This window comes from Cavia porcellus, unplaced genomic scaffold (assembly GCF_034190915.1).
Source record: "Cavia porcellus strain 051 isolate PalLab524CR breed Dunkin Hartley unplaced genomic scaffold, mCavPor4.1 scaffold_1, whole genome shotgun sequence".
Lineage (NCBI taxonomy): Eukaryota > Metazoa > Chordata > Mammalia > Rodentia > Caviidae > Cavia > Cavia porcellus.
Window position 1 is genome coordinate 211,667,252 of NW_026947484.1, and position 12,557 is coordinate 211,679,808.

Consider the following 12,557-nt stretch of genomic DNA (forward strand, 5'->3'; position numbering starts at 1 on the left):
TGAGACAGAGTCCCATTAAGTGGTTCTGGCTCACCTCAAAACTCATGATGCTCTGTCCTTGGTCTCCCAAAGGCTGGGATTATAGGCCTGAGTCACCATGCCCAGCTACTAGATGTCTTTAATAATTATTTTAAAAGCTCCACTACCTTAGAAATACTAGATAAATATTATAAGCAGTTTTCTAAGTAAATGTACAATTGAGTTGAAAAAACTACAGCTCTGAGCCCTTATACAAAGCACAGAATATAATAAGACAGAAAGCCAGAAGGAAAATTTTTTAGATCCATTCCACAATAAATGGTAGCCAAAAGGAAACCTGCCTGTATCAGCCTGGGCCCTTGGGGAAGGATTGACGGGGCAGAATCTCCTCTTTGCCAATTTGTGAGTAAAGGTCTACCAACATCAGGATTTGGGTTTCAAATATCTACTATTTGTGCTGCAGTTAAAAAAAATGCTAGTTGCTGACTGTTCCTATTATGCCCTCCTTCAGCAGTGATTAAAAGTGGCAATTTTTAGTAGGGAACATAACTAACAACAAAGAATACATTTCTCAGCTTCCCCTGCAGCTAGATGTTGGCTTCTGAATAAACTTTGGTGAACAGAATGCAAGCAGAAATGATGCAGAGCCCTTCTAGTGTGTGGTCTTCTTTGGCTCTCTCCTACTGGCTGGAAAGATAAAGTAAAGATATCACCCTGTGCTTTGAAAAAGACAGCAGAACCTGTTCTCTGATAAACCAACAGCAGCCACGTGGGCCAGGAGAACCAAAAAGCCAACCTGTTCCTGCCATGACCCTGGTAGGTGCAAGGGCTGGGAGACAAGAGCACCTCCACCCCCACCCTCACCCCAAGCCACTGGTTGATTCAGAGGAACACAGGCTGCGATGATAGCAACTGAAGTACAAAAAATAATGCTTGTATTGTTTGACTGACTTTGCAGGCCTAAAGTTGGTAGTCTGAGCATCTATTTAGAGGACAAATATATGCAATATAGATATGAGGGATTTCATTCTTTGTTTTTGAAATTAAATATTGTTCACCATTTTATTTTATTTCATTCCAAAGGAAAAAAAAAAAAAATGAAGAGGACAGCAAAACCCTCAGGATGGCAGAGCAACAGGGGAGGAGCCCAGCCCCAGACAGAGGAGCTGCCTGCTTACATGCCAGCCCAGTGCTGGTGACTTTTATGAACACTAAACCTCTAATCTTGCTTAAGCTGCTATTACGTATCCTGAGTTTTTCCCCTAGTGGCTAAACAGTAATAAATCTGGAAAGCTCCATATTAAAAAGCAAACATCTTCCTAGCCAGATATGGTGGCACATGCCTACAATTCCAGCTAATGGAGAGGCTGAGGCAGAAGGGTCACAAGTTTTAGGGTAGTCTGGGCAACTTGGTGAGGCCCTATCTCAAAATAAAATCTTTGAGAGGAATTGAACTCAGGACCTTGCACTTGCCAGGCAGGCACTAGGCCACTGTTGAGCTATATCCCTGGCCCCAATAAAACATTTCTTAATAGAGCTAGGGGTATAGCTCAGTGGGTTGCCTCACATGTGTGGGGCCCTAGGTTCAAACCCCAGTATTAAGAAAAAAGTTGCATTGCTGGGATCTGTCATTTTCTCTGGGATGGTATGTATAATTTGCTGTAAAATTGACATAAAATTCACCCAAAAAAGAATTCATAATCTAAACATACAAAACCCAAGAGAAACAAGCCACCAAGAATAAAGCTTCCCCTATACTCCCAAAGTTTCAACAGATACAAGGGGCAAATTAAACCCCTAGAAAGAGCTGGAGGTGGAGGTGGAGCTCAATAACAGAATGTATGGTAAGCATGCACAAGGTCCTGGGTTCACCCCCAGCACCAAGCACAAACAAAACACCTCCAAATTTAGAAATTGAATAAATATGTATGTTTAAACATTTAAAGAAGAGGGAACTACTTTTTTAAAAAAAAACTAAGTAGAGCTAAAATTAAGGCAAGTAACTTTTATAAATAAAAAATGTAATTGCTGGGGTTAGAGCTGGAGGATAGACTAGTTAAACAGCATGTTAGACCTGAGAGACTCAATAAATCATAACATCTGGAGTAATCCCAAAGAGAGCAGCACTGGGACACATGGCAGAAAAGTCCAACATATGTCCATTCATAGTTTCAGGAAATGAAGAAGAAACACAATATTCTAAGAGACAATGACTGGTAATTTCCAAAATTGGTCAAAGACAGGAATTCTGTTATTAAGAAAACACAGTAATGTGGAAGGAAATCTACCTTCAGACCTAGAGAAGCAGAAATAATCTGTATCTGGAACCAAGACCTCTAAACCTTAGTAATGATACAAACCAAGGCACAACACAATGTGCTCTGATAAGTGTTAAGGAAAATAACTGTCAACCAAGAACTGTGCAGGCAGATAAAGTATCCCTTACGAAGAAGGTGAAAAGTAGAAAGATTGCTTCTTTAACAAAAAGTGCTAAAAAAAACTGACTCTGCACGTGTCAAAGATTAAAGACCCTCATCTTTCACCATGCACTAAATCTGGAAGAGGAAGGGGAGTATCAACAATAAGTACCGCAAAGTTCTTCTGAAATAAAGGAAATCCTGAAAAAGCAGACAGAGCTACAGATAGTTGTGGGTATGACTAACCTGGACAGAGAAAAAGCCAGTTGTTGCATTCACTTGCTTAATGACAATGTCCTGTCACACTGCAGAACAGTGCTGAAGACAGATACAGACCACCTGTTAGTTTTTAATTCTGAAAAAGCTGAGACCCAGTGACCCCGAAGCACGTCCTAATGGGCTACAGACTCTCCCAAGGAGACAAACGACACGATTCCTGGTGTTCTAACGGAAGGGGACTCTCCCTCCAAATAATAACCATCCTCCCTTCCTGCATGCCAAACACATCAACCTGAAAGTTGAGTACACTATAAAATTGATTCTGGTAAGTTTCACACATTATATAACCCTTTTTTTAATTATGAAAAGGCTAGTTAAGGGGCGTCTTGGAAGGTTCAGAATGCATAATGGGTATTTTCATTATTTAAGGGAAAAAGTCTTAACCTGAGTTACAACCAGCCTTGGCAAATGAACTGAGTTCACAAGTCAAGGGTCCACTGTAATTATTGGCAAAAATATGGAAGAACTGGAACAGCTGCCATATATCAGTTTGAAAATTGGTCACGATTTGAGAGTGGTGATTAATAATATACCATTCATGAAAAGACAACACTGTAATGACGTCAATTCTCCATGAATTAAGCTTTAAATGTAATTTCTTTCTTTCTTTGGCTGTTTGTTTGTTTTGAGTTTTTTGAGATAGGGTCTTACTATGTAGTGCAAGCTGGCCTTGAACTTGATTATGTAGTCCAGGCTGGCCTCAAACTCAGGGAGTTACTCCTGGCTCAGCCTCCTGACTACTGGGATTACAGGCATGTACCACCATGCCTGGTTAAATGCAATTTCAATCAAAATACCAACAAGATAGTACCTACAAAGTTAACCAATAATTCATGCTACAGTAATAAAATACATTAAAATTATAGCACTCATTTAGGATAACATGAATTTCCATGGAGACTTTCACACAAACTCGATTATGTAGTGAATATGCAGTCATCGTATGACAAGTACTTTACAATCTATGTTTTTAAAATTCATGACACCCCAAAAGAGGGAAGTGGGTAGTGGGAGAAGCCAAGCCCAGAAGGCCACAGGAAAAGGGAGAGTTAGTAAACAGTATAATACCAATACCTGGCTGAGTCAGGAATATCAGTGAGTTTGAGGCCAGCCTGGGCTACATAGGAAGTTCAAGGCCAGCCTAAACTGCACAGGGAAACCCTGTCTCAAAAACAACAATGACAAATAAATAAATACATAAATAGCAGAGAGACCAAAGCATGAAGAAAAGCATATAGGAAGAGAACAAAGAATTCTTCAGATCTAGGCAGAAAAAGCCAATCGCCTGAAGGAATGTTAAAAAATCAAAGTGGTAACAGGATGTTTCATCAATACTTAAAGGTAGAAGATAATGGCACATCGCCCTCAAGTTTAAGAAACTAAATTACTGGATCAAGATTTATTCAACAATAAAGGTGAAAGGCATATACCATCATCAAGCAGAAATCAAAGTCTATAATGAAGTTCAAAACGTGTTACTCCCTAAAGACTAAGAATTCTTTTTATCTATGTGTTTGTTTGTTTGTTGTCATACATGGTGATAGAATCCAGACCTTTACGCTGAGCTATTCCTTCGGCCCTTTTTATTTTGAGACAGGGTCTTGCTAAATTGCTTAGGTGGGACTTGAATTTACAATCCTCCTGCTTCAGGCTCCCAAAATTCTGGGATTTCAGGCATACATCACCACACCTGGGTAGCATAAAGATTATCTCGAGCTGAGGGCAACTGAAAAACAGCCAACAGAGGAGGGACTCGGCCCTCTAATGCCAGTACTTGGAGGCTGAGGCAGGAGGTCACAGCAAGTTCAAAGTCATCTTGAGCTACATAGTGAGTTCAAGGTAAGCCTGAGCTATACAACTAGATCCTCTCTTTAAAAAAAAAGTAGGCCTTAAATTTCTTTTGTAAATGATCATTTCTTTTCATATAAGGAACATCATATGTCTATATAACAAACCTTACTAATAGCCCCTTGATTAGGTTTCTAGCAGTCAAACTCCAATACCAGAACAAAACCAAAACTTAGTAAAACCCTAACCTGTTATACATTTTTTCCTTAAATTCGTACAGTTCAGTACCCCAGGGGTCCAACCCCTTTTCTTCTGTAGGGTTACTTCTCCACATTTTTTTGTCCTTTGCTAAAGTAGTCTGTAGGTTAGGTAGGAAGTTTAGATAACAGCAGGCCTGGGGACAGGTGGCTGGGAGCTCCATGAAAAAGCAAAGACCCATTTCTGTTTTCATATTGCTGTTTAGCCAGACCTGGTATGTTCAGATCCTCCAAAGCCATGCTGCCCTGGCCTAGTTCTCCACTATCAATGCAGCCATTCTAACCCAAAAGCTCTAAGGAGAGGCAGTAGCATGTAAACGGGTAGCTACTTGCCTGATTTTCACAGCAGGGAAGCAATACTGTAAAAGTTTAAATATGTCATTTAAAGAAATTTCTAATCTCTATACATTTTTTCTAATTTTTTTTTCCTCTGCAGAGCAACCTCAGGCCAAGAAAAGTACATCCCAGAAAATGTGGGTGGGGTGTCTTAAGGGGAGCCAGGACAGCCATAATTATTTTTTAATGGGGACAAAGTTTCACATTTATTAAAGACAGGAAAAGACAGCGGAGGGGGAAATGGGCTCTGCAGAGCAGTCTGGGCTGAGGAAAAAGGTAAGAAAAGGAAATGCACTATCACCAGGCCTCGTGGCCCATGCCTGTAGTCCCAGCGCTCGGGAGGTTGAGCTCCAACTTAATTTTTTGACCTATATTTTAGATTACTTTTTCCCTCTTACAGTGTCTGTTGTGAAAAAAAACCAAAATCATATCATTCATTTGAAATTCAACAATGGCTTCAGTAAATTTTTCTTTTTGGTAGAGTTAAAAAACATTAAATGGAATTCTTCTAAAATTAGAAATACCACCTACAACATGAGCTCCTTTCTTTAATGTATCTATTCTCCTTGCATATACCTTAAAAAGATCTTTACAAACTACTACTCAACAGGGGATATTCTGGCATTTTGAATGAAATAATACTTTGCTGTAAGGCACTAAACCATTCATTCAACCACATCCTTGATCCCTACCTAGTAAAATCATAGCAATTTTCAAGACCTGTTCTCAGAATACTTAAATACTGCCCATAGCTGACAAAAGACTTCATGTTAACAAAGGTTATTTCTGGGTGGTAGATGTGGGGATTATTTTTAACTTTCTTCTCTCTTCCTTTCTGCATTATTTGAATTCTTTATAACTATGTATCTATTTTACTGTAAGTGTTCTATAATCTACAATTTGTTTTTAAAAGATTATAAGCAAAAACAAAGCAAAATAGCCATCATGTTAATTCTAGACAGACTATGAATACTACCTGCTAACACAAAAATCCTAAACAGTCACAAGGAGGGAGAATGGAGGGGATAAGAGCTAGGAGAGGTGAATCAGTTAGCAAGTTACAGGCAGAGAGAGAAGGGATTGTATAATCTGCAATTCAAAATTCATCACAGTCCCCTACATTACTGATGGGGAACCTTTCAGAGCTTTCAGTGGTAACAACCAGCTGCTACATGAGTGCCATAGATTCAAGACCACCGCCCTCAATATGATGCTCTTTCATCCTAACAACCTCAACCAACCGAAAAGCAACCATTACTTCTAGGAACTGTCCTATCTCAAAGCTTTCCTTGATTCTCCCGTTTCTGACTCTTTCATCTACAGCCAATATAAGCTCAATGGAAAGAACTTACATTTTTCTTCTCAAAACTTTCATTTCTGAAAAAAGCAGTTAGCTCTGGTTCAGTAGACATTTCCCAACTGTTCCCTACCACTGGTGCTGAGTCAAGGGATTTGTCCCTGAATGTGGTCCTTTCTGGCTGGCATCCGTAACAGCTCCATAGACTTTTATTTCAGAGATTCCTTACCAACAAGTTTAGTTGAATATGCTTTCTTTTTCATTTCTGAGAACAAATATTATAAAGTACTTATGTATTGCACCTTTACAACTTACTAATTCTCACACAGTAATGCCACGACACACCAGGACTGCGCAACAGTATTTTTAGGGGCTGGGAATTTAGCTCAGTGGCATAAGCACCTGTCTAGCAAGCAGGCAGTCGTGAGTTCGATCCCCGGTACCGATAAAAAGGAAAAAGACAAAACAAATGTTGGGAGCCGCCGACACCGGTAAATGGCGGACGTAGGGCCTGTGGGTGGGAGCGGAGCCTGAGCTAGATTGCCCCTCCCATCGAGTGAGTCAAGTTGGCGCCTGCTTCCTGCCCCCTGATTGCGCTGGCGACTTAAACAACCCGCTCCGTAAGATAGTCTGCCTAGCAACAACTGATGTTAGCCAATCAGCCCGCATCGCGCGCTTTGAACTGATTGGCCACTGTCACCCTATAAAAGTGAATGCCTCTCCCGCCACGAGACAGGAAGCACACAGGAAGCACAGAGAGAGATAGAGAAAGTCCACTGGCGAGAAAGGGCTGGTGGCAGAGAGGAGGCCTCGCGGGGCCCACGCGGAGACAAATAAAGGCAAGGTTGCACACCGCCAGACTTTGTCGTGTGTCTTTCCTGCCGGCCGGGAGCGACCCCGACAAACAAAAAAATCTGTTTTTTTAAAAATCCATCTTCTTGTCTCAGTACTTTCAATAAATTACTACATTTCCAGTAATAAGACAATAAAAATATGTAAAACTAATATTTAGGGGCTGGGGATTTAGCTCAGCGGCATAAGCGCCTGCCTTGTAAGCAGGCAGTCGTGAGTTCGATCCCTGGTACCGATAAAAAGGAAAAAGACCAAAAAAAAAAAAAAAAAAAAAAAAAGTAAAACTAATATTTAAAGATGGTTCAAATGCAGTCCAAAGTTCACTGAATAAACCAATCCATAAGAATTTATTTAATTTTTTTGAAAATTCATTGTTCTTTGAACCTTATATCATGGGACAGTTTTGAGCTATATTTATTTCTAAAATAGAAAAAACTTATAGGATTATGGAAAGCAGCTACAAAAGCATCTAAAACATTATACACATAACAATCTAAGGTGTATGGCCAGGGGCTAAGAAAGCCAGTTGAGTAAGTGACTGATTCTTCATCTCCTAAATGCATAGTTGAAAAAACAGTGAGGCTTTCAGATATTTTTTGTGAAACATTTGGTATTCCCTGAAGAGCTCCTCAAATCAGTCCTGAATCATGTAATTTAAATGCTTAAATTCATTACAAATACCTATAATGGCAGTGAAGAACTGAATTTACTTTATAACCTGAGACAAGTTTAAAAGTGTACAAATGAGAATAATAAAATTATACTAGGTTAACTCTAGAGAATCTAGAGTTGGTTTTCACTAAGAATCTAATTTATCGAACAGATTGTATCATACTCTAAACCAATTGAAGCCTATAGTTACAGGACACTGTCCTAGCAGACACTGCTGGTGGCCTATACAACAGTTCTCCTCTCCTTCCCCTTCTATTGTGGTCATACTTGGAATATTTTCTGCAGAGGAAAAGACTCCTTGGCCAGCCCTGGTTACTTTAGATCAATCATCCACTCTTATTTGCCTGGCAGCAATCACTATTTACATGGTTGGTCTCATCATCATGCAAATGACAAGAATGTTGTTTGGAATGTTGCTCCAAATGCTACTGGTAGCCATCCTAGGACCTGTATTTGACTTGTGCCCTGTATTTGATCCAGTAGAGTGAAAAATTACTCAGTGTACAAATCCCATGAGAAAAGTAAAATAAGCTGCACCCACGTAAGAAAAAAAATTAGTCTGCTCAACAAAGAAGTAGGATATAGGTGTCAACCAAAATTAATGTAAGATTCTAGCTAAATTGTTTTCAACAGGATGTCTTGCTTTGTGGTTTTCTACTTTAAATGCCCTGTGGGCCTTCAGCTCAGAGCCACTCGTTTTGACTCTGAAACAGGAGTCCATAGGTGGTTGCTGAGCTCAGCTAATAAAATTCCAAATTTATTAATTTGGCTGCTTGGACTCCTATATTGTTTAGAACCCATTTCAAGTATTAACATTGAAGGTGATCAGAATATATGATGCATAATAATTACTTTAAGTTGTAGGCATTTGAGAATAAGTTTCTTAAAGGCTGTTTGCCACCTCTGAATTTTCAGATATAAAGGAGAGGCTCTCGAACTTGCTGTAACAAGAAACACTGATCCTCTCACAAGAAGTAACTTAGCAAACTTAAACTCACAAAGCTATCTCTCTCCCTCAAACTCCCTCCTGTTTCTTCTTTCTTTCTTTTTGGTATCGGGGACTGAACTCACAATCTTGCACTTGCCAGTCTGGCAATTACACCACTGAGCTAAATCCTCAGCCCGCTCCCTTCTATTTCTTAAGGGCCCATTATTTTTCCTGAGTTATCTGTTTTCCTGCAAGGATCTTTTCTCCTCTTCTACCTTCCCCATTAAGATATCAGTAGTATTTAAACCCAAATTTCCAACATCTTTTTCTCTTACTAATTATCAATTTAATTTGCCCCAACCACTAAACCTGAGAGGCAGAATAACCTTTATTTCCTACATTATTATTAATAAAAATTCTGCTTTCAGATTAAGAATAGGGACTGAAACTGGGCATGTTGGTACACACTTGTAATCCCAACACTCGGGAGGCTGAGGCTTGAAGATTGCTGTGAGTCTGCGGCCAGCCTGGGCTACACAGTAAGTTTAAGACCAGCTTCAGGGGCTGGAGGTAAGGCTCAGAGGCAGAGTTTTTGCCTTGCATGCACAAAGCCTCGAGTTCAATCTGAAGTATCACACACACACACACACACACACACACACACCCCAATCTGAAATGCACAGTGAGACCCTGTCTAAAAAGGGCGGGGCGGGGGGGGGGCGCGGCGAACTGGGGCTGGTCAACTCTAAATTGGCAGCTCTAAAACGAAATCAAACTGAGATAGGTTAGGAATGAAATGAACTAGAAAACTAGCCAAGCAGAATGTTCCTAAGTCATACAAATTTAACCACTAACTGGTTGAGTTGAATATTTTCTGAAAAGACATGCACAGAACACAGGACAAACTTGTGCTGGGACTATACCCTGGACTCAATTTGTCAGTGCAGATAATAAGGTACTTGGTAGTGCCAAGCATGGTGGCACATGCCTGTAATCCCAGCACTCAGGAGGCTCAGGATCACTGTGAGTTCAAGATCAACCTGGGCTACAAAGTGAGCTCAAGGCTCACTTTGAACTACATAGCCAGACCCTGTGTCAAACAGAGAGAGACAAAAAAAAAAAAAAAAAAAAAAAAAAAAAAAAAAAAAAGGTATTTGGACCAAGAAATCTCAACAAAGCTTTTTAATTCTGCACAAAGGTAATAGCTCACTATAGTACAAGGTAGCGGACATATAATTACAGCAGCAAAATGTATTTCCTAAACTGTGAGAAGCAGCTAACCTTTCCCTACCTCATTGGCTGATTCAATGGTTCACAATCTATCCCAAAAGGGCTGCAGGGCAGGTTGCTAAGGGAGGGAAGAATGGAGTGTGGGGAGCTGAAGGTCCTTGGCTGCTGATATAGGTACCTTTGGTGGTCAGTTTTGTTCCCAGAATCTAAACCGAGCAGCCATTTCCCATAACCCTGGTGTAAGGCAGCCTAGGTGGTTTAGAGTTCATGAAAGAGACACTCTCAGGTTCATATTTTGATAGAAAAGACTTTGTTTCTTACACTTGCATACAAACTTAAATGAAAATTCTCTATGACACATGAAGAATATGATTTAATTGCTTGGAGACTAGCAATTAGTTTTAACAAGCCCTCAAGGAAAATCGATCATCAGTCTAAATTTGAGCTCCACAATATTAAGGCAAGATTACAGCAATTTAGAAGAACAAAGGTAAGCTAGCATGGTGATACATTCTTTCAAGAGACTGAAACCCAGAGGATCACTCAGGACCAGCGTGGACTACACAATGAGATGTTTCAAAATACACACACAGACACGCTCACATGCACACAAGTAACACCACCACCACAACTGAAACCCCACCACCACAAAAATAACCAGGATGACAAATTCAAATGCAGCATTTCAACAGAGCTATGCCTGGGCTCTGGGTTCCTTCAGGGATATATAGCTGCAGCAATCATGAAAAGTTCAATACTTGCTATTTACCTGTCTTATTAGGCCCTTTTATAGTCATTGTAGCAACAAACACCTTCACATGTTTCAAGTTGAAGGAAAGTTTACTAACATAACCACAGCAAGGCAGACATCTTCAGCAAGGATATAAAACACACTAAGCAGCCAGATGTCTCTCAGAAGCACTTCTCTGCCTCCAATTGATCTAAAAGTTAAACACTTAAAATCACTTATTACTGAAACGCAAGCTATCCTAAACAAGAGGTGAATGATGCAGGTGCAAGTGTTTTGGCTGCTTAACTGCCAAGTAATTTTAAAAAAAGGGGAAACATATCTATCACCAACATAACATATATTAGAAAGTAAAGCATTCACTTTTAAGGTCAAGAGACCACAGAGCAAATCTAAGTTTCAGATAGTGATCTGGTAAAAACAAAATAAATCAAAATTACATAGGGTGCATATTAACTCAAACCCCCAAGTGATGAGAATACAAAGGAATCTAAAATTTGGCAAACCAAACTAATACTATAATATGAATAATTCAAGTACATATTGCCTGCATGATTATTTTAACAGGAAATACGGTTTAAAAACTTTTCAAAATACTATTTTCTAAGTGAAACAATTTTTAAAACACAAATTCAATGGCTCTGAGATATCAACTTGTTCATATAAATAAATGTGTAACAGACACAAAACAAAACCACATTTTATAAATTTGGCTAACAAATATAAGGATATATTTTCCTACTTCCGAAACTTGTCCCACATTATACACAAATCAACTGCTTACCTCAAAGAACTTCCCTAGAAAGAAAAAGAAGTTTTTGTGTCCTGTATTTTTTCCTCTGCTTCCTAGCAGTTTGGGACTGAATCCAGGGCACTCACACTGAGCTGCCATTTCCATCCTCTTTTTTTATTCTGAGACAGGGTCCTGCTAAGTGAACCAGGCAAGGCTCAGGCTTGCAGTCCTCCTTCCTCAACCTCCTGAAATGCTGGGGTTAAAGGTACACACCATGCCCAGCCTACATTTAGCACAACTTGAAACAAGGGCTCACTGGTGTAGTTAACAGGCTGACCTTGAACTTATGGTGATCCTCCAGCCTCAGCCTCCTGAGAGCTAGGATCACAGGTGTGTGCCACTACAACCAGTTCCTATATTTACTTCTAACTTCTCTTTTCCAGTGACAATAATTTTGCTTCTCCTTTGGAATTAAAGAAAATAAAAGTCAACTGCATATATAAAATCATTTAGTTATATTTAGTTATAAGATTTCCTTTAACCAGGATGCTTCTATTCAATAAGTATTTCCAGTATTAATGTTTATTTTCATCCTCTAAAATGACTTTTTGGACAGAGTCTTGCTATTCAAACTCATGTGATCAACCTGCCTCAGCCTCCTAAGTGTTGAAATTACAAGTAGGCACCACCACTCCTGGCCTGACACTTTACTGTTCCTCATCTTTGTCTTTTTATTGAACAGTGTTCAGCATGGCCGCTCTGCCTCAGTGTGCCCAGAGGTGCGTGTGATAGCCAGGGGCCAGAGGGTCAGGATTAGAAGGGCACTCTGTGAAGTGAGTGAGAATGAGGGGGAACCATGGGCACAGTTCCTGCAGATCCCTGTTCTGTCAGCTCTACTGTGATTCCAGCTGGAACCACAGTGAGGGCTTGTCAGGAAGCCCGTGTAGAGACTCAGATACAGACAGCTGTCTCTGTCCTTTGACTTCCAGCTGGATCATCATTGAACTAAAAAACAAAGAAAGACAGCAGCCTTTTGGTCTT

The 12,557-nt window shown here is 39.9% G+C and overlaps 1 protein-coding gene across 1 annotated transcript in view; it reads right to left on the reverse strand.

Annotated features, from left to right (window-relative positions):
• Positions 1–12,557, reverse strand: part of Msh2 (mutS homolog 2) — an 82,847-nt gene that overhangs the window by 17,008 nt on the left and 53,282 nt on the right. The window lies entirely within an intron of this gene.